The sequence below is a fragment of the Schistocerca nitens genome, unplaced genomic scaffold, assembly GCF_023898315.1.
Source record: "Schistocerca nitens isolate TAMUIC-IGC-003100 unplaced genomic scaffold, iqSchNite1.1 HiC_scaffold_377, whole genome shotgun sequence".
NCBI classification, from domain to species: domain Eukaryota; kingdom Metazoa; phylum Arthropoda; class Insecta; order Orthoptera; family Acrididae; genus Schistocerca; species Schistocerca nitens.
Window position 1 is genome coordinate 2202915 of NW_026045911.1, and position 24335 is coordinate 2227249.

A 24335-nucleotide genomic window follows, 5' to 3' on the forward strand; every position below is an offset into this window, starting at 1 on the left:
TTCATTCAGAACGAGAACGAACTAGAAATAATCCAGCCTATCATGGAATCCTTCGAAAAGGCTTCAGGAGCAAAAACGAATCCGAGGAAGACAGTGCTACTACCAATAGGCAACGGCAGACTGCAACCAGCGAGACAGTGGTACCGAGTGACAAACAACCATAAAGCACTCGGAGTGGAACTACAGCAGTGCCCTCTGAAAATGGCAGCACAAAACTGGCGCAGCGTCTTGAACACGACGAGAGGGCTCGTGAGGACGCACGCGAACCGGAGCCTGACGCTGAGCCAAAGAGTGCAGCTGGTAAACGAAACGATCCTGTCGAAAGCGTGGTACATGGCCCAAATACTATGTGCTCCGACAGAAATTGCGCGAGCGATAGGAGGCGCGGCGTACTACCTGCTGTGGAGGCGGGAAATCTTCAAGGTCTCCCAGGCGACGTGTTTCCTGTCGAGGGATGAAGGCGGACTCGGACTGACGGACGTAAAAACAAAATGCGCGGCACTGCTCCTACACCGCGCGATGAAAATGGCGAATCAGAACAATAACAGTATAACGTCCAGCCTGATCCACGAATATAAACCTGAATCTGAAGAGGCTCCTGTAGACACTACGCACATACCATTCAAGTTGCGGCACATAAAACAGATGGCAATCGACAAAAGTTACATCACCGCGGTCGTTGCCAACCCACAACAAAGAACTGCGAGAAAGATCTACAGCGCTCTGAGGGGGAAGGCAAGAAAGTCCAAAATAGAGACGAGACTTCCAGATCACGACTGGCCACAGGTTTGGAAGAACGTCTCGGAACGGACACTTCCTGAGCACGCCAGGGACACGTGGTATAAAATCATCCACGAAACAGTACCAACAAACGAAAAACTGGCACGCATAAAGATGCGGGAATCCCCAAACTGCGAACTCTGCAACCAGACCGACACCATCGAGCATCGGTTTGGCTGCAGAGAGAGCGGGGAAATATGGGCGACAGCGAGAAGTATGATCGCCCACATCAACAGAACCGACGAGAGGGCGATACATGTCTCAGCTGTCACTGTCCCGGACGCGAAGCCTTTCCCCAACGCAAAACGCCTGGCCACAATGTGGATCACCGCCATGACGGCACACGCCATCGTCTCCAAACGGCAGATCGACAAGGCGCAGTTCCTCACGGACCTGTGGGAGGAACACAGGAGGGCCAAACAACGCGCAAAGTACCGAGAGACCTTCCAGAACTTCCTGCAGGTCCCGCTGGACGCCGCCTTCCGAGACGCCTTCAACACAACGTGACCGACGCCCTCCCATAACACCAACACCCCAGTCGCTGAGGACGTCGCCCACCGATCTCCCCAAATCCCCGACGTCAAGTGTGGTGCATTGCGAAAGTGTTGCGAAAACGCGCGCAAAGTGAAAGTGGGAACGTGTAGCAGTGCCAAAGTGAGAGTGACGTGTGCCATTCGTAGTCAAAAGTGATGATAGTCAAATACAGCAGGCAAAAGGAAATAATCAGCCATAAATTTAGTGTACCAAGAAAACAACAAAATATCAAACAGTGTATATCATGTCATTGTGTCCTCTCACTCATATTCTCTCTCTCCCTCTCGCTCTCTCCACTCAAGGTACGTCTATCCTTTCTCTTATCTTTTTGTTTTTTGTTTTTTTTTTTGTGTTTTTGATTTCTTGTTTTGTTGTGTTTTATTAATGTGCTGTATGTATGTATATATACATATACAGATGTATGTATATAAATTTCGGCCCATCATGTGCTTAAACGTAGCATGCCTCTTTGCCACCAACAAAATATTAACACTAGACATTCTTCACACCAAATTTCGTGTAAACTGTTGCGACCCAACTTAGGCAGTACACTAACAATCTCCTGCATTCACGATATTACCCACATAGATGCTCTGGTATATATTCCATATTCGCTTTAGCAAACTTGCCAAAATAGGCACACTTAAGTACCATAGATGAATACTACTTTCCTTTTTTTGTACTCTAAATTTAAGAAAAAAAAAATCAAAGTAACGTAAGTTAGTAATTAAAAAGACAAAACAACTGACAGTGAAAATGTAGCTGATGGACACTCAGTGGAAAGTTTTGTAACTCAACCAAAAGACTACTCAAAGAACAATCAAAACAGAAAACGACAAAATGAAAATAACCGATCAATAATCAAGCACTCCACTTCATGTAAAGACCTGTAATTGTTAAAAATTGTAAATAAAAGTTTATATACGTTACAAAAAAAAAAAAGGTGCTGTTGGCTCTATCTCATTTTTTAACTTTTACGTCGCTACACCTGCCAGGCCTCTTTTTCGTACTAACTTTCAGGTGTGACATGGATGCTTCCACGAGCATTTTAAAGTACTGTACTAAACGAAAGACACGAAATTACAGTAGTGAACTCAGTTTGAGCAAGAATGCGCGGAGGAAGAGTGCTAGGAACTCGTTGGAAATAACGAAACACTACGAATCGACAGATGTGTCCTTGAAATGCGTCAGAGCCAACTGTTTTGTAGCAGTGCTAAATTCCAAAAACTAACTAAATACATAAATTAAAAAAAAAAAAAAAATCAGCCGTTCTCGTCAGATCGACGAAGATAAGCAACAACGTTAGTATTCGGATCGGCGACCGCCTGGGAACTCTGGCTGTCTTCATTTTTTGTCGCTACCCCTGCCAGCCCTCTACTCATGCTACCTTTCTCGTGTGACAAAGATGCTTCCATACTGATTTTAAACTAGATGCGATATTAAGGAACTCCGTTTGAAGAAGAGTGTGCCAAGGAAGATTAGCAAAGTGTCTCTGCAAATAACGAAACAGTATGAAACGACAGAAATGTTGTGAAATACGTCAGGGCATATTGTTTTGTAGCAGTGCACATCTGCAAATTTGTAAACAAAAATTTATCTTTCGCCTCTAGAGGAGATGGATGCTTTGTTGAACCTGTGTCCTCTGTCCGTGTTTTCGCACCTTTCCACGGCACCTTCCCAGCGCAGCGCTGCTCTAGTAGCTCCCAACGGCCGCCCACGGCGTCTCGGACACGCCGGTCAGGCCCGCGGCCGTCTCGCAGATGTTTCTCGTGCTTGTGCGGTCATATGGACCGCGACCCGAGCGGCAGCGAGCGGCAGTCGGGACAAGTCGGGACGGAAGGGAAGGGAAGGGAAGGGGAGGGGAGGGGACAGGCGAGAACGCACCGCGCAAATTACACAAATATCTGAAAAGCGCGGCGCGTGTCAGGCAGGTGAGAAAGCTTCCGTCGGTCCAGCAGGACACTGCCACGCCCCGCGCGGTCCCCCCGCCGCCCGGCCGCGCGCAAGCCCCACAAGATGCGTCGCCCGCGAGTGTCGGAGGCCGCACGCACCAAACGAATGATAGGCGGTGCAACGAGCAGCTGTGTTGTGCGTCTCACCCACGTGGCGGCGCGCGGCACTGCGCGTCGCCTTCGAGGTGGAAGGACGTGCTTTGCGTCAAATGTGCCACGGAAAACGGCGATTGCGTGTGTTGGGAGAAGGGGCGAACGCTTCTTCTGCAGTGCGGCTACGTAATAAGGACGCCAACGGCCATACCATGTTGAATACACCGGTTCTCGTCCGATCACCGAAGTTAAGCAACATCGGGCCCGGTTAGTACTTGGATGGGTGACCGCCTGGGAACACCGGTATCATAGCCCACGCAGCAACAACGAGGAGACCCGCAGCCGTAATCTCTGTCGATTTCCATAAGGCTTTCGACAGGATCAGTCACCGGTACCTGCTGAAAACCATCGCACGCCTCGGATTCGGACCAAAATTCGGCAGAACAATCAGGAACGTCATCACAAATGCCACCTCAACCGTAACAATAAACGGATGGACTTCCAAGTCAATAAGACTGGGAAGATCCGTCAGGCAAGGATGTCCATTATCTATGGCTCTTTTTACAATAGCTCTCGATCCCCTACTTCGAAAACTAACAGCCGAAATCGGAGGATACACAATGGGAGCAACAAACATCGCATGTATGGCCTATGCTGACGACATGGGCATCTTCATTCAGAACGAGAACGAACTAGAAATAATCCAGCCTATCATGGAATCCTTCGAAAAGGCTTCAGGAGCAAAAACGAATCCGAGGAAGACAGTGCTACTACCAATAGGCAACGGCAGACTGCAACCAGCGAGACAGTGGTACCGAGTGACAAACAACCATAAAGCACTCGGAGTGGAACTACAGCAGTGCCCTCTGAAAATGGCAGCACAAAACTGGCGCAGCGTCTTGAACACGACGAGAGGGCTCGTGAGGACGCACGCGAACCGGAGCCTGACGCTGAGCCAAAGAGTGCAGCTGGTAAACGAAACGATCCTGTCGAAAGCGTGGTACATGGCCCAAATACTATGTGCTCCGACAGAAATTGCGCGAGCGATAGGAGGCGCGGCGTACTACCTGCTGTGGAGGCGGGAAATCTTCAAGGTCTCCCAGGCGACGTGTTTCCTGTCGAGGGATGAAGGCGGACTCGGACTGACGGACGTAAAAACAAAATGCGCGGCACTGCTCCTACACCGCGCGATGAAAATGGCGAATCAGAACAATAACAGTATAACGTCCAGCCTGATCCACGAATATAAACCTGAATCTGAAGAGGCTCCTGTAGACACTACGCACATACCATTCAAGTTGCGGCACATAAAACAGATGGCAATCGACAAAAGTTACATCACCGCGGTCGTTGCCAACCCACAACAAAGAACTGCGAGAAAGATCTACAGCGCTCTGAGGGGGAAGGCAAGAAAGTCCAAAATAGAGACGAGACTTCCAGATCACGACTGGCCACAGGTTTGGAAGAACGTCTCGGAACGGACACTTCCTGAGCACGCCAGGGACACGTGGTATAAAATCATCCACGAAACAGTACCAACAAACGAAAAACTGGCACGCATAAAGATGCGGGAATCCCCAAACTGCGAACTCTGCAACCAGACCGACACCATCGAGCATCGGTTTGGCTGCAGAGAGAGCGGGGAAATATGGGCGACAGCGAGAAGTATGATCGCCCACATCAACAGAACCGACGAGAGGGCGATACATGTCTCAGCTGTCACTGTCCCGGACGCGAAGCCTTTCCCCAACGCAAAACGCCTGGCCACAATGTGGATCACCGCCATGACGGCACACGCCATCGTCTCCTAACGGCAGATCGACAAGGCGCAGTTCCTCACGGACCTGTGGGAGGAACACAGGAGGGCCAAACAACGCGCAAAGTACCGAGAGACCTTCCAGAACTTCCTGCAGGTCCCGCTGGACGCCGCCTTCCGAGACGCCTTCAACACAACGTGACCGACGCCCTCCCATAACACCAACACCCCAGTCGCTGAGGACGTCGCCCACCGATCTCCCCAAATCCCCGACGTCAAGTGTGGTGCATTGCGAAAGTGTTGCGAAAACGCGCGCAAAGTGAAAGTGGGAACGTGTAGCAGTGCCAAAGTGAGAGTGACGTGTGCCATTCGTAGTCAAAAGTGATGATAGTCAAATACAGCAGGCAAAAGGAAATAATCAGCCATAAATTTAGTGTACCAAGAAAACAACAAAATATCAAACAGTGTATATCATGTCATTGTGTCCTCTCACTCATATTCTCTCTCTCCCTCTCGCTCTCTCCACTCAAGGTACGTCTATCCTTTCTCTTATCTTTTTGTTTTTTGTTTTTTTTTTTTGTGTTTTTGATTTCTTGTTTTGTTGTGTTTTATTAATGTGCTGTATGTATGTATATATACATATACAGATGTATGTATATAAATTTCGGCCCATCATGTGCTTAAACGTAGCATGCCTCTTTGCCACCAACAAAATATTAACACTAGACATTCTTCACACCAAATTTCGTGTAAACTGTTGCGACCCAACTTAGGCAGTACACTAACAATCTCCTGCATTCACGATATTACCCACATAGATGCTCTGGTATATATTCCATATTCGCTTTAGCAAACTTGCCAAAATAGGCACACTTAAGTACCATAGATGAATACTACTTTCCTTTTTTTGTACTCTAAATTTAAGAAAAAAAAAATCAAAGTAACGTAAGTTAGTAATTAAAAAGACAAAACAACTGACAGTGAAAATGTAGCTGCTGGACACTCAGTGGAAAGTTTTGTAACTCAACCAAAAGACTACTCAAAGAACAATCAAAACAGAAAACGACAAAATGAAAATAACCGATCAATAATCAAGCACTCCACTTCATGTAAAGACCTGTAATTGTTAAAAATTGTAAATAAAAGTTTATATACGTTACAAAAAAAAAAAAAGGTGCTGTTGGCTCTATCTCATTTTTTAACTTTTACGTCGCTACACCTGCCAGGCCTCTTTTTCGTACTAACTTTCAGGTGTGACATGGATGCTTCCACGAGCATTTTAAAGTACTGTACTAAACGAAAGACACGAAATTACAGTAGTGAACTCAGTTTGAGCAAGAATGCGCGGAGGAAGAGTGCTAGGAACTCGTTGGAAATAACGAAACACTACGAATCGACAGATGTGTCCTTGAAATGCGTCAGAGCCAACTGTTTTGTAGCAGTGCTAAATTCCAAAAACTAACTAAATACATAAATTAAAAAAAAAAAAAAAAATCAGCCGTTCTCGTCAGATCGACGAAGATAAGCAACAACGTTAGTATTCGGATCGGCGACCGCCTGGGAACTCTGGCTGTCTTCATTTTTTGCTTTTTTGTCGCTACCCCTGCCAGCCCTCTACTCATGCTACCTTTCTCGTGTGACAAAGATGCTTCCATACTGATTTTAAACTAGATGCGATATTAAGGAACTCCGTTTGAAGAAGAGTGTGCCAAGGAAGATTAGCAAAGTGTCTCTGCAAATAACGAAACAGTATGAAACGACAGAAATGTTGTGAAATACGTCAGGGCATATTGTTTTGTAGCAGTGCACATCTGCAAATTTGTAAACAAAAATTTATCTTTCGCCTCTAGAGGAGATGGATGCTTTGTTGAACCTGTGTCCTCTGTCCGTGTTTTCGCACCTTTCCACGGCACCTTCCCAGCGCAGCGCTGCTCTAGTAGCTCCCAACGGCCGCCCACGGCGTCTCGGACACGCCGGTCAGGCCCGCGGCCGTCTCGCAGATGTTTCTCGTGCTTGTGCGGTCATATGGACCGCGACCCGAGCGGCAGCGAGCGGCAGTCGGGACAAGTCGGGACGGAAGGGAAGGGAAGGGAAGGGGAGGGGAGGGGACAGGCGAGAACGCACCGCGCAAATTACACAAATATCTGAAAAGCGCGGCGCGTGTCAGGCAGGTGAGAAAGCTTCCGTCGGTCCAGCAGGACACTGCCACGCCCCGCGCGGTCCCCCCGCCGCCCGGCCGCGCGCAAGCCCCACAAGATGCGTCGCCCGCGAGTGTCGGAGGCCGCACGCACCAAACGAATGATAGGCGGTGCAACGAGCAGCTGTGTTGTGCGTCTCACCCACGTGGCGGCGCGCGGCACTGCGCGTCGCCTTCGAGGTGGAAGGACGTGCTTTGCGTCAAATGTGCCACGGAAAACGGCGATTGCGTGTGTTGGGAGAAGGGGCGAACGCTTCTTCTGCAGTGCGGCTACGTAATAAGGACGCCAACGGCCATACCATGTTGAATACACCGGTTCTCGTCCGATCACCGAAGTTAAGCAACATCGGGCCCGGTTAGTACTTGGATGGGTGACCGCCTGGGAACACCGGTATCATAGCCCACGCAGCAACAACGAGGAGACCCGCAGCCGTAATCTCTGTCGATTTCCATAAGGCTTTCGACAGGATCAGTCACCGGTACCTGCTGAAAACCATCGCACGCCTCGGATTCGGACCAAAATTCGGCAGAACAATCAGGAACGTCATCACAAATGCCACCTCAACCGTAACAATAAACGGATGGACTTCCAAGTCAATAAGACTGGGAAGATCCGTCAGGCAAGGATGTCCATTATCTATGGCTCTTTTTACAATAGCTCTCGATCCCCTACTTCGAAAACTAACAGCCGAAATCGGAGGATACACAATGGGAGCAACAAACATCGCATGTATGGCCTATGCTGACGACATGGGCATCTTCATTCAGAACGAGAACGAACTAGAAATAATCCAGCCTATCATGGAATCCTTCGAAAAGGCTTCAGGAGCAAAAACGAATCCGAGGAAGACAGTGCTACTACCAATAGGCAACGGCAGACTGCAACCAGCGAGACAGTGGTACCGAGTGACAAACAACCATAAAGCACTCGGAGTGGAACTACAGCAGTGCCCTCTGAAAATGGCAGCACAAAACTGGCGCAGCGTCTTGAACACGACGAGAGGGCTCGTGAGGACGCACGCGAACCGGAGCCTGACGCTGAGCCAAAGAGTGCAGCTGGTAAACGAAACGATCCTGTCGAAAGCGTGGTACATGGCCCAAATACTATGTGCTCCGACAGAAATTGCGCGAGCGATAGGAGGCGCGGCGTACTACCTGCTGTGGAGGCGGGAAATCTTCAAGGTCTCCCAGGCGACGTGTTTCCTGTCGAGGGATGAAGGCGGACTCGGACTGACGGACGTAAAAACAAAATGCGCGGCACTGCTCCTACACCGTGCGATGAAAATGGCGAATCAGAACAATAACAGTATAACGTCCAGCCTGATCCACGAATATAAACCTGAATCTGAAGAGGCTCCTGTAGACACTACGCACATACCATTCAAGTTGCGGCACATAAAACAGATGGCAATCGACAAAAGTTACATCACCGCGGTCGTTGCCAACCCACAACAAAGAACTGCGAGAAAGATCTACAGCGCTCTGAGGGGGAAGGCAAGAAAGTCCAAAATAGAGACGAGACTTCCAGATCACGACTGGCCACAGGTTTGGAAGAACGTCTCGGAACGGACACTTCCTGAGCACGCCAGGGACACGTGGTATAAAATCATCCACGAAACAGTACCAACAAACGAAAAACTGGCACGCATAAAGATGCGGGAATCCCCAAACTGCGAACTCTGCAACCAGACCGACACCATCGAGCATCGGTTTGGCTGCAGAGAGAGCGGGGAAATATGGGCGACAGCGAGAAGTATGATCGCCCACATCAACAGAACCGACGAGAGGGCGATACATGTCTCAGCTGTCACTGTCCCGGACGCGAAGCCTTTCCCCAACGCAAAACGCCTGGCCACAATGTGGATCACCGCCATGACGGCACACGCCATCGTCTCCAAACGGCAGATCGACAAGGCGCAGTTCCTCACGGACCTGTGGGAGGAACACAGGAGGGCCAAACAACGCGCAAAGTACCGAGAGACCTTCCAGAACTTCCTGCAGGTCCCGCTGGACGCCGCCTTCCGAGACGCCTTCAACACAACGTGACCGACGCCCTCCCATAACACCAACACCCCAGTCGCTGAGGACGTCGCCCACCGATCTCCCCAAATCCCCGACGTCAAGTGTGGTGCATTGCGAAAGTGTTGCGAAAACGCGCGCAAAGTGAAAGTGGGAACGTGTAGCAGTGCCAAAGTGAGAGTGACGTGTGCCATTCGTAGTCAAAAGTGATGATAGTCAAATACAGCAGGCAAAAGGAAATAATCAGCCATAAATTTAGTGTACCAAGAAAACAACAAAATATCAAACAGTGTATATCATGTCATTGTGTCCTCTCACTCATATTCTCTCTCTCCCTCTCGCTCTCTCCACTCAAGGTACGTCTATCCTTTCTCTTATCTTTTTGTTTTTTGTTTTTTTTTTTTGTGTTTTTGATTTCTTGTTTTGTTGTGTTTTATTAATGTGCTGTATGTATGTATATATACATATACAGATGTATGTATATAAATTTCGGCCCATCATGTGCTTAAACGTAGCATGCCTCTTTGCCACCAACAAAATATTAACACTAGACATTCTTCACACCAAATTTCGTGTAAACTGTTGCGACCCAACTTAGGCAGTACACTAACAATCTCCTGCATTCACGATATTACCCACATAGATGCTCTGGTATATATTCCATATTCGCTTTAGCAAACTTGCCAAAATAGGCACACTTAAGTACCATAGATGAATACTACTTTCCTTTTTTTGTACTCTAAATTTAAGAAAAAAAAAATCAAAGTAACGTAAGTTAGTAATTAAAAAGACAAAACAACTGACAGTGAAAATGTAGCTGATGGACACTCAGTGGAAAGTTTTGTAACTCAACCAAAAGACTACTCAAAGAACAATCAAAACAGAAAACGACAAAATGAAAATAACCGATCAATAATCAAGCACTCCACTTCATGTAAAGACCTGTAATTGTTAAAAATTGTAAATAAAAGTTTATATACGTTACAAAAAAAAAAAAAGGTGCTGTTGGCTCTATCTCATTTTTTAACTTTTACGTCGCTACACCTGCCAGGCCTCTTTTTCGTACTAACTTTCAGGTGTGACATGGATGCTTCCACGAGCATTTTAAAGTACTGTACTAAACGAAAGACACGAAATTACAGTAGTGAACTCAGTTTGAGCAAGAATGCGCGGAGGAAGAGTGCTAGGAACTCGTTGGAAATAACGAAACACTACGAATCGACAGATGTGTCCTTGAAATGCGTCAGAGCCAACTGTTTTGTAGCAGTGCTAAATTCCAAAAACTAACTAAATACATAAATTAAAAAAAAAAAAAAAATCAGCCGTTCTCGTCAGATCGACGAAGATAAGCAACAACGTTAGTATTCGGATCGGCGACCGCCTGGGAACTCTGGCTGTCTTCATTTTTTGCTTTTTTGTCGCTACCCCTGCCAGCCCTCTACTCATGCTACCTTTCTCGTGTGACAAAGATGCTTCCATACTGATTTTAAACTAGATGCGATATTAAGGAACTCCGTTTGAAGAAGAGTGTGCCAAGGAAGATTAGCAAAGTGTCTCTGCAAATAACGAAACAGTATGAAACGACAGAAATGTTGTGAAATACGTCAGGGCATATTGTTTTGTAGCAGTGCACATCTGCAAATTTGTAAACAAAAATTTATCTTTCGCCTCTAGAGGAGATGGATGCTTTGTTGAACCTGTGTCCTCTGTCCGTGTTTTCGCACCTTTCCACGGCACCTTCCCAGCGCAGCGCTGCTCTAGTAGCTCCCAACGGCCGCCCACGGCGTCTCGGACACGCCGGTCAGGCCCGCGGCCGTCTCGCAGATGTTTCTCGTGCTTGTGCGGTCATATGGACCGCGACCCGAGCGGCAGCGAGCGGCAGTCGAGCAAAGTCGGGACAAGTCGGGACGGAAGGGGAGGGGACAGGCGAGAACGCACCGCGCAAATTACACAAATATCTGAAAAGCGCGGCGCGTGTCAGGCAGGTGAGAAAGCTTCCGTCGGTCCAGCAGGACACTGCCACGCCCCGCGCGGTCCCCCCGCCGCCCGGCCGCGCGCAAGCCCCACAAGATGCGTCGCCCGCGAGTGTCGGAGGCCGCACGCACCAAACGAATGATAGGCGGTGCAACGAGCAGCTGTGTTGTGCGTCTCACCCACGTGGCGGCGCGCGGCACTGCGCGTCGCCTTCGAGGTGGAAGGACGTGCTTTGCGTCAAATGTGCCACGGAAAACGGCGATTGCGTGTGTTGGGAGAAGGGGCGAACGCTTCTTCTGCAGTGCGGCTACGTAATAAGGACGCCAACGGCCATACCATGTTGAATACACCGGTTCTCGTCCGATCACCGAAGTTAAGCAACATCGGGCCCGGTTAGTACTTGGATGGGTGACCGCCTGGGAACACCGGTATCATAGCCCACGCAGCAACAACGAGGAGACCCGCAGCCGTAATCTCTGTCGATTTCCATAAGGCTTTCGACAGGATCAGTCACCGGTACCTGCTGAAAACCATCGCACGCCTCGGATTCGGACCAAAATTCGGCAGAACAATCAGGAACGTCATCACAAATGCCACCTCAACCGTAACAATAAACGGATGGACTTCCAAGTCAATAAGACTGGGAAGATCCGTCAGGCAAGGATGTCCATTATCTATGGCTCTTTTTACAATAGCTCTCGATCCCCTACTTCGAAAACTAACAGCCGAAATCGGAGGATACACAATGGGAGCAACAAACATCGCATGTATGGCCTATGCTGACGACATGGGCATCTTCATTCAGAACGAGAACGAACTAGAAATAATCCAGCCTATCATGGAATCCTTCGAAAAGGCTTCAGGAGCAAAAACGAATCCGAGGAAGACAGTGCTACTACCAATAGGCAACGGCAGACTGCAACCAGCGAGACAGTGGTACCGAGTGACAAACAACCATAAAGCACTCGGAGTGGAACTACAGCAGTGCCCTCTGAAAATGGCAGCACAAAACTGGCGCAGCGTCTTGAACACGACGAGAGGGCTCGTGAGGACGCACGCGAACCGGAGCCTGACGCTGAGCCAAAGAGTGCAGCTGGTAAACGAAACGATCCTGTCGAAAGCGTGGTACATGGCCCAAATACTATGTGCTCCGACAGAAATTGCGCGAGCGATAGGAGGCGCGGCGTACTACCTGCTGTGGAGGCGGGAAATCTTCAAGGTCTCCCAGGCGACGTGTTTCCTGTCGAGGGATGAAGGCGGACTCTGACTGACGGACGTAAAAACAAAATGCGCGGCACTGCTCCTACACCGCGCGATGAAAATGGCGAATCAGAACAATAACAGTATAACGTCCAGCCTGATCCACGAATATAAACCTGAATCTGAAGAGGCTCCTGTAGACACTACGCACATACCATTCAAGTTGCGGCACATAAAACAGATGGCAATCGACAAAAGTTACATCACCGCGGTCGTTGCCAACCCACAACAAAGAACTGCGAGAAAGATCTACAGCGCTCTGAGGGGGAAGGCAAGAAAGTCCAAAATAGAGACGAGACTTCCAGATCACGACTGGCCACAGGTTTGGAAGAACGTCTCGGAACGGACACTTCCTGAGCACGCCAGGGACACGTGGTATAAAATCATCCACGAAACAGTACCAACAAACGAAAAACTGGCACGCATAAAGATGCGGGAATCCCCAAACTGCGAACTCTGCAACCAGACCGACACCATCGAGCATCGGTTTGGCTGCAGAGAGAGCGGGGAAATATGGGCGACAGCGAGAAGTATGATCGCCCACATCAACAGAACCGACGAGAGGGCGATACATGTCTCAGCTGTCACTGTCCCGGACGCGAAGCCTTTCCCCAACGCAAAACGCCTGGCCACAATGTGGATCACCGCCATGACGGCACACGCCATCGTCTCCTAACGGCAGATCGACAAGGCGCAGTTCCTCACGGACCTGTGGGAGGAACACAGGAGGGCCAAACAACGCGCAAAGTACCGAGAGACCTTCCAGAACTTCCTGCAGGTCCCGCTGGACGCCGCCTTCCGAGACGCCTTCAACACAACGTGACCGACGCCCTCCCATAACACCAACACCCCAGTCGCTGAGGACGTCGCCCACCGATCTCCCCAAATCCCCGACGTCAAGTGTGGTGCATTGCGAAAGTGTTGCGAAAACGCGCGCAAAGTGAAAGTGGGAACGTGTAGCAGTGCCAAAGTGAGAGTGACGTGTGCCATTCGTAGTCAAAAGTGATGATAGTCAAATACAGCAGGCAAAAGGAAATAATCAGCCATAAATTTAGTGTACCAAGAAAACAACAAAATATCAAACAGTGTATATCATGTCATTGTGTCCTCTCACTCATATTCTCTCTCTCCCTCTCGCTCTCTCCACTCAAGGTACGTCTATCCTTTCTCTTATCTTTTTGTTTTTTGTTTTTTTTTTTGTGTTTTTGATTTCTTGTTTTGTTGTGTTTTATTAATGTGCTGTATGTATGTATATATACATATACAGATGTATGTATATAAATTTCGGCCCATCATGTGCTTAAACGTAGCATGCCTCTTTGCCACCAACAAAATATTAACACTAGACATTCTTCACACCAAATTTCGTGTAAACTGTTGCGACCCAACTTAGGCAGTACACTAACAATCTCCTGCATTCACGATATTACCCACATAGATGCTCTGGTATATATTCCATATTCGCTTTAGCAAACTTGCCAAAATAGGCACACTTAAGTACCATAGATGAATACTACTTTCCTTTTTTTGTACTCTAAATTTAAGAAAAAAAAAATCAAAGTAACGTAAGTTAGTAATTAAAAAGACAAAACAACTGACAGTGAAAATGTAGCTGATGGACACTCAGTGGAAAGTTTTGTAACTCAACCAAAAGACTACTCAAAGAACAATCAAAACAGAAAACGACAAAATGAAAATAACCGATCAATAATCAAGCACTCCACTTCATGTAAAGACCTGTAATTGTTAAAAATTGTAAATAAAAGTTTATATACGTTACAAAAAAAAAAAAGGTGCTGTTGGCTCTATCTCATTTTTTAACTTTTACGTCGCTACACCTGCCAGGCCTCTTTTTCGTACTAACTTTCAGGTGTGACATGGATGCTTCCACGAGCATTTTAAAGTACTGTACTAAACGAAAGACACGAAATTACAGTAGTGAACTCAGTTTGAGCAAGAATGCGCGGAGGAAGAGTGCTAGGAACTCGTTGGAAATAACGAAACACTACGAATCGACAGATGTGTCCTTGAAATGCGTCAGAGCCAACTGTTTTGTAGCAGTGCTAAATTCCAAAAACTAACTAAATACATAAATTAAAAAAAAAAAAAAAATCAGCCGTTCTCGTCAGATCGACGAAGATAAGCAACAACGTTAGTATTCGGATCGGCGACCGCCTGGGAACTCTGGCTGTCTTCATTTTTTGTCGCTACCCCTGCCAGCCCTCTACTCATGCTACCTTTCTCGTGTGACAAAGATGCTTCCATACTGATTTTAAACTAGATGCGATATTAAGGAACTCCGTTTGAAGAAGAGTGTGCCAAGGAAGATTAGCAAAGTGTCTCTGCAAATAACGAAACAGTATGAAACGACAGAAATGTTGTGAAATACGTCAGGGCATATTGTTTTGTAGCAGTGCACATCTGCAAATTTGTAAACAAAAATTTATCTTTCGCCTCTAGAGGAGATGGATGCTTTGTTGAACCTGTGTCCTCTGTCCGTGTTTTCGCACCTTTCCACGGCACCTTCCCAGCGCAGCGCTGCTCTAGTAGCTCCCAACGGCCGCCCACGGCGTCTCGGACACGCCGGTCAGGCCCGCGGCCGTCTCGCAGATGTTTCTCGTGCTTGTGCGGTCATATGGACCGCGACCCGAGCGGCAGCGAGCGGCAGTCGGGACAAGTCGGGACGGAAGGGAAGGGAAGGGAAGGGGAGGGGAGGGGACAGGCGAGAACGCACCGCGCAAATTACACAAATATCTGAAAAGCGCGGCGCGTGTCAGGCAGGTGAGAAAGCTTCCGTCGGTCCAGCAGGACACTGCCACGCCCCGCGCGGTCCCCCCGCCGCCCGGCCGCGCGCAAGCCCCACAAGATGCGTCGCCCGCGAGTGTCGGAGGCCGCACGCACCAAACGAATGATAGGCGGTGCAACGAGCAGCTGTGTTGTGCGTCTCACCCACGTGGCGGCGCGCGGCACTGCGCGTCGCCTTCGAGGTGGAAGGACGTGCTTTGCGTCAAATGTGCCACGGAAAACGGCGATTGCGTGTGTTGGGAGAAGGGGCGAACGCTTCGTCTGCAGTGCGGCTACGTAATAAGGACGCCAACGGCCATACCATGTTGAATACACCGGTTCTCGTCCGATCACCGAAGTTAAGCAACATCGGGCCCGGTTAGTACTTGGATGGGTGACCGCCTGGGAACACCGGTATCATAGCCCACGCAGCAACAACGAGGAGACCCGCAGCCGTAATCTCTGTCGATTTCCATAAGGCTTTCGACAGGATCAGTCACCGGTACCTGCTGAAAACCATCGCACGCCTCGGATTCGGACCAAAATTCGGCAGAACAATCAGGAACGTCATCACAAATGCCACCTCAACCGTAACAATAAACGGATGGACTTCCAAGTCAATAAGACTGGGAAGATCCGTCAGGCAAGGATGTCCATTATCTATGGCTCTTTTTACAATAGCTCTCGATCCCCTACTTCGAAAACTAACAGCCGAAATCGGAGGATACACAATGGGAGCAACAAACATCGCATGTATGGCCTATGCTGACGACATGGGCATCTTCATTCAGAACGAGAACGAACTAGAAATAATCCAGCCTATCATGGAATCCTTCGAAAAGGCTTCAGGAGCAAAAACGAATCCGAGGAAGACAGTGCTACTACCAATAGGCAACGGCAGACTGCAACCAGCGAGACAGTGGTACCGAGTGACAAACAACCATAAAGCACTCGGAGTGGAACTACAGCAGTGCCCTCTGAAAATGGCAGCACAAAACTGGCGCAGCGTCTTGAACACGACGAGAGGGCTCGTGAGGACGCACGCGAACCGGAGCCTGACGCTGAGCCAAAGAGTGCAGCTGGTAAACGAAACGATCCTGTCGAAAGCGTGGTACATGGCCCAAATACTATGTGCTCCGACAGAAATTGCGCGAGCGATAGGAGGCGCGGCGTACTACCTGCTGTGGAGGCGGGAAATCTTCAAGGTCTCCCAGGCGACGTGTTTCCTGTCGAGGGATGAAGGCGGACTCGGACTGACGGACGTAAAAACAAAATGCGCGGCACTGCTCCTACACCGCGCGATGAAAATGGCGAATCAGAACAATAACAGTATAACGTCCAGCCTGATCCACGAATATAAACCTGAATCTGAAGAGGCTCCTGTAGACACTACGCACATACCATTCAAGTTGCGGCACATAAAACAGATGGCAATCGACAAAAGTTACATCACCGCGGTCGTTGCCAACCCACAACAAAGAACTGCGAGAAAGATCTACAGCGCTCTGAGGGGGAAGGCAAGAAAGTCCAAAATAGAGACGAGACTTCCAGATCACGACTGGCCACAGGTTTGGAAGAACGTCTCGGAACGGACACTTCCTGAGCACGCCAGGGACACGTGGTATAAAATCATCCACGAAACAGTACCAACAAACGAAAAACTGGCACGCATAAAGATGCGGGAATCCCCAAACTGCGAACTCTGCAACCAGACCGACACCATCGAGCATCGGTTTGGCTGCAGAGAGAGCGGGGAAATATGGGCGACAGCGAGAAGTATGATCGCCCACATCAACAGAACCGACGAGAGGGCGATACATGTCTCAGCTGTCACTGTCCCGGACGCGAAGCCTTTCCCCAACGCAAAACGCCTGGCCACAATGTGGATCACCGCCATGACGGCACACGCCATCGTCTCCTAACGGCAGATCGACAAGGCGCAGTTCCTCACGGACCTGTGGGAGGAACACAGGAGGGCCAAACAACGCGCAAAGTACCGAGAGACCTTCCAGAACTTCCTGCAGGTCCCGCTGGACGCCGCCTTCCGAGACGCCTTCAACACAACGTGACCGACGCCCTCCCATAACACCAACACCCCAGTCGCTGAGGACGTCGCCCACCGATCTCCCCAAATCCCCGACGTCAAGTGTGGTGCATTGCGAAAGTGTTGCGAAAACGCGCGCAAAGTGAAAGTGGGAACGTGTAGCAGTGCCAAAGTGAGAGTGACGTGTGCCATTCGTAGTCAAAAGTGATGATAGTCAAATACAGCAGGCAAAAGGAAATAATCAGCCATAAATTTAGTGTACCAAGAAAACAACAAAATATCAAACAGTGTATATCATGTCATTGTGTCCTCTCACTCATATTCTCTCTCTCCCTCTCGCTCTCTCCACTCAAGGTACGTCTATCCTTTCTCTTATCTTTTTGTTTTTTGTTTTTTTTTTTTTGTGTTTTTGATTTCTTGTTTTGTTGTGTTTTATTAATGTGCTGTATGTATGTATATATACATATACAGATGTATGTATATAAATTTCGGCCCATCATGTGCTTAAACGTAGCATGCCTCTTTGCCACCAACAAAATATTAACACTAGACATTCTTCACACCAAATTTCGTGTAAACTGTTGCGACCCAACTTAGGCAGTACACTAACAATCTCCTGCATTCACGATATTACCCACATAGATGCTCTGGTATATATTCCATATTCGCTTTAGCAAACTTGCCAAAATAGGCACACTTAAGTACCATAGATGAATACTACTTTCCTTTTTTTGTACTCTAAATTTAAGAAAAAAAAAATCAAAGTAACGTAAGTTAGTAATTAAAAAGACAAAACAACTGACAGTGAAAATGTAGCTGATGGACACTCAGTGGAAAGTTTTGTAACTCAACCAAAAGACTACTCAAAGAACAATCAAAACAGAAAACGACAAAATGAAAATAACCGATCAATAATCAAGCACTCCACTTCATGTAAAGACCTGTAATTGTTAAAAATTGTAAATAAAAGTTTATATACGTTACAAAAAAAAAAAAGGTGCTGTTGGCTCTATCTCATTTTTTAACTTTTACGTCGCTACACCTGCCAGGCCTCTTTTTCGTACTAACTTTCAGGTGTGACATGGATGCTTCCACGAGCATTTTAAAGTACTGTACTAAACGAAAGACACGAAATTACAGTAGTGAACTCAGTTTGAGCAAGAATGCGCGGAGGAAGAGTGCTAGGAACTCGTTGGAAATAACGAAACACTACGAATCGACAGATGTGTCCTTGAAATGCGTCAGAGCCAACTGTTTTGTAGCAGTGCTAAATTCCAAAAACTAACTAAATACATAAATTAAAAAAAAAAAAAAAATCAGCCGTTCTCGTCAGATCGACGAAGATAAGCAACAACGTTAGTATTCGGATCGGCGACCGCCTGGGAACTCTGGCTGTCTTCATTTTTTGTCGCTACCCCTGCCAGCCCTCTACTCATGCTACCTTTCTCGTGTGACAAAGATGCTTCCATACTGATTTTAAACTAGATGCGATATTAAGGAACTCCGTTTGAAGAAGAGTGTGCCAAGGAAGATTAGCAAAGTGTCTCTGCAAATAACGAAACAGTATGAAACGACAGAAATGTTGTGAAATACGTCAGGGCATATTGTTTTGTAGCAGTGCACATCTGCAAATTTGTAAACAAAAATTTATCTTTCGCCTCTAGAGGAGATGGATGCTTTGTTGAACCTGTGTCCTCTGTCCGTGTTTTCGCACCTTTCCACGGCACCTTCCCAGCGCAGCGCTGCTCTAGTAGCTCCCAACGGCCGCCCACGGCGTCTCGGACACGCCGGTCAGGCCCGCGGCCGTCTCGCAGATGTTTCTCGTGCTTGTGCGGTCATATGGACCGCGACCCGAGCGGCAGCGAGCGGCAGTCGGGACAAGTCGGGACGGAAGGGAAGGGAAGGGAAGGGGAGGGGAGGGGACAGGCGAGAACGCACCGCGCAAATTACACAAATATCTGAAAAGCGCGGCGCGTGTCAGGCAGGTGAGAAAGCTTCCGTCGGTCCAGCAGGACACTGCCACGCCCCGCGCGGTCCCCCCGCCGCCCGGCCGCGCGCAAGCCCCACAAGATGCGTCGCCCGCGAGTGTCGGAGGCCGCACGCACCAAACGAATGATAGGCGGTGCAACGAGCAGCTGTGTTGTGCGTCTCACCCACGTGGCGGCGCGCGGCACTGCGCGTCGCCTTCGAGGTGGAAGGACGTGCTTTGCGTCAAATGTGCCACGGAAAACGGCGATTGCGTGTGTTGGGAGAAGGGGCGAACGCTTCTTCTGCAGTGCGGCTACGTAATAAGGACGCCAACGGCCATACCATGTTGAATACACCGGTTCTCGTCCGATCACCGAAGTTAAGCAACATCGGGCCCGGTTAGTACTTGGATGGGTGACCGCCTGGGAACACCGGTATCATAGCCCACGCAGCAACAACGAGGAGACCCGCAGCCGTAATCTCTGTCGATTTCCATAAGGCTTTCGACAGGATCAGTCACCGGTACCTGCTGAAAACCATCGCACGCCTCGGATTCGGACCAAAATTCGGCAGAACAATCAGGAACGTCATCACAAATGCCACCTCAACCGTAACAATAAACGGATGGACTTCCAAGTCAATAAGACTGGGAAGATCCGTCAGGCAAGGATGTCCATTATCTATGGCTCTTTTTACAATAGCTCTCGATCCCCTACTTCGAAAACTAACAGCCGAAATCGGAGGATACACAATGGGAGCAACAAACATCGCATGTATGGCCTATGCTGACGACATGGGCATCTTCATTCAGAACGAGAACGAACTAGAAATAATCCAGCCTATCATGGAATCCTTCGAAAAGGCTTCAGGAGCAAAAACGAATCCGAGGAAGACAGTGCTACTACCAATAGGCAACGGCAGACTGCAACCAGCGAGACAGTGGTACCGAGTGACAAACAACCATAAAGCACTCGGAGTGGAACTACAGCAGTGCCCTCTGAAAATGGCAGCACAAAACTGGCGCAGCGTCTTGAACACGACGAGAGGGCTCGTGAGGACGCACGCGAACCGGAGCCTGACGCTGAGCCAAAGAGTGCAGCTGGTAAACGAAACGATCCTGTCGAAAGCGTGGTACATGGCCCAAATACTATGTGCTCCGACAGAAATTGCGCGAGCGATAGGAGGCGCGGCGTACTACCTGCTGTGGAGGCGGGAAATCTTCAAGGTCTCCCAGGCGACGTGTTTCCTGTCGAGGGATGAAGGCGGACTCGGACTGACGGACGTAAAAACAAAATGCGCGGCACTGCTCCTACACCGCGCGATGAAAATGGCGAATCAGAACAATAACAGTATAACGTCCAGCCTGATCCACGAATATAAACCTGAATCTGAAGAGGCTCCTGTAGACACTACGCACATACCATTCAAGTTGCGGCACATAAAACAGATGGCAATCGACAAAAGTTACATCACCGCGGTCGTTGCCAACCCACAACAAAGAACTGCGAGAAAGATCTACAGCGCTCTGAGGGGGAAGGCAAGAAAGTCCAAAATAGAGACGAGACTTCCAGATCACGACTGGCCACAGGTTTGGAAGAACGTCTCGGAACGGACACTTCCTGAGCACGCCAGGGACACGTGGTATAAAATCATCCACGAAACAGTACCAACAAACGAAAAACTGGCACGCATAAAGATGCGGGAATCCCCAAACTGCGAACTCTGCAACCAGACCGACACCATCGAGCATCGGTTTGGCTGCAGAGAGAGCGGGGAAATATGGGCGACAGCGAGAAGTATGATCGCCCACATCAACAGAACCGACGAGAGGGCGATACATGTCTCAGCTGTCACTGTCCCGGACGCGAAGCCTTTCCCCAACGCAAAACGCCTGGCCACAATGTGGATCACCGCCATGACGGCACACGCCATCGTCTCCAAACGGCAGATCGACAAGGCGCAGTTCCTCACGGACCTGTGGGAGGAACACAGGAGGGCCAAACAACGCGCAAAGTACCGAGAGACCTTCCAGAACTTCCTGCAGGTCCCGCTGGACGCCGCCTTCCGAGACGCCTTCAACACAACGTGACCGACGCCCTCCCATAACACCAACACCCCAGTCGCTGAGGACGTCGCCCACCGATCTCCCCAAATCCCCGACGTCAAGTGTGGTGCATTGCGAAAGTGTTGCGAAAACGCGCGCAAAGTGAAAGTGGGAACGTGTAGCAGTGCCAAAGTGAGAGTGACGTGTGCCATTCGTAGTCAAAAGTGATGATAGTCAAATACAGCAGGCAAAAGGAAATAATCAGCCATAAATTTAGTGTACCAAGAAAACAACAAAATATCAAACAGTGTATATCATGTCATTGTGTCCTCTCACTCATATTCTCTCTCTCCCTCTCGCTCTCTCCACTCAAGGTACGTCTATCCTTTCTCTTATCTTTTTGTTTTTTGTTTTTTTTTTTGTGTTTTTGATTTCTTGTTTTGTTGTGTTTTATTAATGTGCTGTATGTATGTATATATACATATACAGATGTATGTATATAAATTTCGGCCCATCATGTGCTTAAACGTAGCATGCCTCTTTGCCACCAACAAAATATTAACACTAGACATTCTTCACACCAAATTTCGTGTAAACTGTTGCGACCCAACTTAGGCAGTACACTAACAATCTCCTGCATTCACGATATTACCCACATAGATGCTCTGGTATATATTCCATATTCGCTTTAGCAAACTTGCCAAAATAGGCACACTTAAGTACCATAGATGAATACTACTTTCCTTTTTTTGTACTCTAAATTTAAGAAAAAAAAAATCAAAGTAACGTAAGTTAGTAATTAAAAAGACAAAACAACTGACAGTGAAAATGTAGCTGATGGACACTCAGTGGAAAGTTTTGTAACTCAACCAAAAGACTACTCAAAGAACAATCAAAACAGAAAACGACAAAATGAAAATAACCGATCAATAATCAAGCACTCCACTTCATGTAAAGACCTGTAATTGTTAAAAATTGTAAATAAAAGTTTATATACGTTACAAAAAAAAAAAAGGTGCTGTTGGCTCTATCTCATTTTTTAACTTTTACGTCGCTACACCTGCCAGGCCTCTTTTTCGTACTAACTTTCAGGTGTGACATGGATGCTTCCACGAGCATTTTAAAGTACTGTACTAAACGAAAGACACGAAATTACAGTAGTGAACTCAGTTTGAGCAAGAATGCGCGGAGGAAGAGTGCTAGGAACTCGTTGGAAATAACGAAACACTACGAATCGACAGATGTGTCCTTGAAATGCGTCAGAGCCAACTGTTTTGTAGCAGTGCTAAATTCCAAAAACTAACTAAATACATAAATTAAAAAAAAAAAAAAAATCAGCCGTTCTCGTCAGATCGACGAAGATAAGCAACAACGTTAGTATTCGGATCGGCGACCGCCTGGGAACTCTGGCTGTCTTCATTTTTTGTCGCTACCCCTGCCAGCCCTCTACTCATGCTACCTTTCTCGTGTGACAAAGATGCTTCCATACTGATTTTAAACTAGATGCGATATTAAGGAACTCCGTTTGAAGAAGAGTGTGCCAAGGAAGATTAGCAAAGTGTCTCTGCAAATAACGAAACAGTATGAAACGACAGAAATGTTGTGAAATACGTCAGGGCATATTGTTTTGTAGCAGTGCACATCTGCAAATTTGTAAACAAAAATTTATCTTTCGCCTCTAGAGGAGATGGATGCTTTGTTGAACCTGTGTCCTCTGTCCGTGTTTTCGCACCTTTCCACGGCACCTTCCCAGCGCAGCGCTGCTCTAGTAGCTCCCAACGGCCGCCCACGGCGTCTCGGACACGCCGGTCAGGCCCGCGGCCGTCTCGCAGATGTTTCTCGTGCTTGTGCGGTCATATGGACCGCGACCCGAGCGGCAGCGAGCGGCAGTCGAGCAAAGTCGGGACAAGTCGGGACGGAAGGGGAGGGGACAGGCGAGAACGCACCGCGCAAATTACACAAATATCTGAAAAGCGCGGCGCGTGTCAGGCAGGTGAGAAAGCTTCCGTCGGTCCAGCAGGACACTGCCACGCCCCGCGCGGTCCCCCCGCCGCCCGGCCGCGCGCAAGCCCCACAAGATGCGTCGCCCGCGAGTGTCGGAGGCCGCACGCACCAAACGAATGATAGGCGGTGCAACGAGCAGCTGTGTTGTGCGTCTCACCCACGTGGCGGCGCGCGGCACTGCGCGTCGCCTTCGAGGTGGAAGGACGTGCTTTGCGTCAAATGTGCCACGGAAAACGGCGATTGCGTGTGTTGGGAGAAGGGGCGAACGCTTCTTCTGCAGTGCGGCTACGTAATAAGGACGCCAACGGCCATACCATGTTGAATACACCGGTTCTCGTCCGATCACCGAAGTTAAGCAACATCGGGCCCGGTTAGTACTTGGATGGGTGACCGCCTGGGAACACCGGTATCATAGCCCACGCAGCAACAACGAGGAGACCCGCAGCCGTAATCTCTGTCGATTTCCATAAGGCTTTCGACAGGATCAGTCACCGGTACCTGCTGAAAACCATCGCACGCCTCGGATTCGGACCAAAATTCGGCAGAACAATCAGGAACGTCATCACAAATGCCACCTCAACCGTAACAATAAACGGATGGACTTCCAAGTCAATAAGACTGGGAAGATCCGTCAGGCAAGGATGTCCATTATCTATGGCTCTTTTTACAATAGCTCTCGATCCCCTACTTCGAAAACTAACAGCCGAAATCGGAGGATACACAATGGGAGCAACAAACATCGCATGTATGGCCTATGCTGACGACATGGGCATCTTCATTCAGAACGAGAACGAACTAGAAATAATCCAGCCTATCATGGAATCCTTCGAAAAGGCTTCAGGAGCAAAAACGAATCCGAGGAAGACAGTGCTACTACCAATAGGCAACGGCAGACTGCAACCAGCGAGACAGTGGTACCGAGTGAC

The 24335-nt window shown here is 48.5% G+C and overlaps 6 non-coding genes across 6 annotated transcripts; all 6 read left to right on the forward strand.

Moving 5' to 3' along the window:
• The first annotated feature begins 3556 nt into the window (after positions 1-3556).
• On the forward strand, positions 3557-3674 carry LOC126229706 (5S ribosomal RNA). The gene has a single exon (XR_007544239.1). It is a non-coding gene; the product is annotated as a 5S ribosomal RNA (ribosomal RNA).
• A 3923-nt stretch (positions 3675-7597) lies between these two features.
• LOC126229707 (5S ribosomal RNA) lies at positions 7598-7715 on the forward strand. Its single transcript, XR_007544240.1, has one exon. It is a non-coding gene; the product is annotated as a 5S ribosomal RNA (ribosomal RNA).
• Positions 7716-11627: 3912 nt separating this feature from the next.
• Positions 11628-11745, forward strand: LOC126229708 (5S ribosomal RNA). Its single transcript, XR_007544241.1, has one exon. It is a non-coding gene; the product is annotated as a 5S ribosomal RNA (ribosomal RNA).
• A 3912-nt stretch (positions 11746-15657) lies between these two features.
• Positions 15658-15775, forward strand: LOC126229710 (5S ribosomal RNA). The gene has a single exon (XR_007544243.1). It is a non-coding gene; the product is annotated as a 5S ribosomal RNA (ribosomal RNA).
• Positions 15776-19689: 3914 nt separating this feature from the next.
• LOC126229711 (5S ribosomal RNA) lies at positions 19690-19807 on the forward strand. The gene has a single exon (XR_007544244.1). It is a non-coding gene; the product is annotated as a 5S ribosomal RNA (ribosomal RNA).
• Positions 19808-23709: 3902 nt separating this feature from the next.
• On the forward strand, positions 23710-23827 carry LOC126229713 (5S ribosomal RNA). The gene has a single exon (XR_007544245.1). It is a non-coding gene; the product is annotated as a 5S ribosomal RNA (ribosomal RNA).
• Positions 23828-24335: the final 508 nt, after the last annotated feature.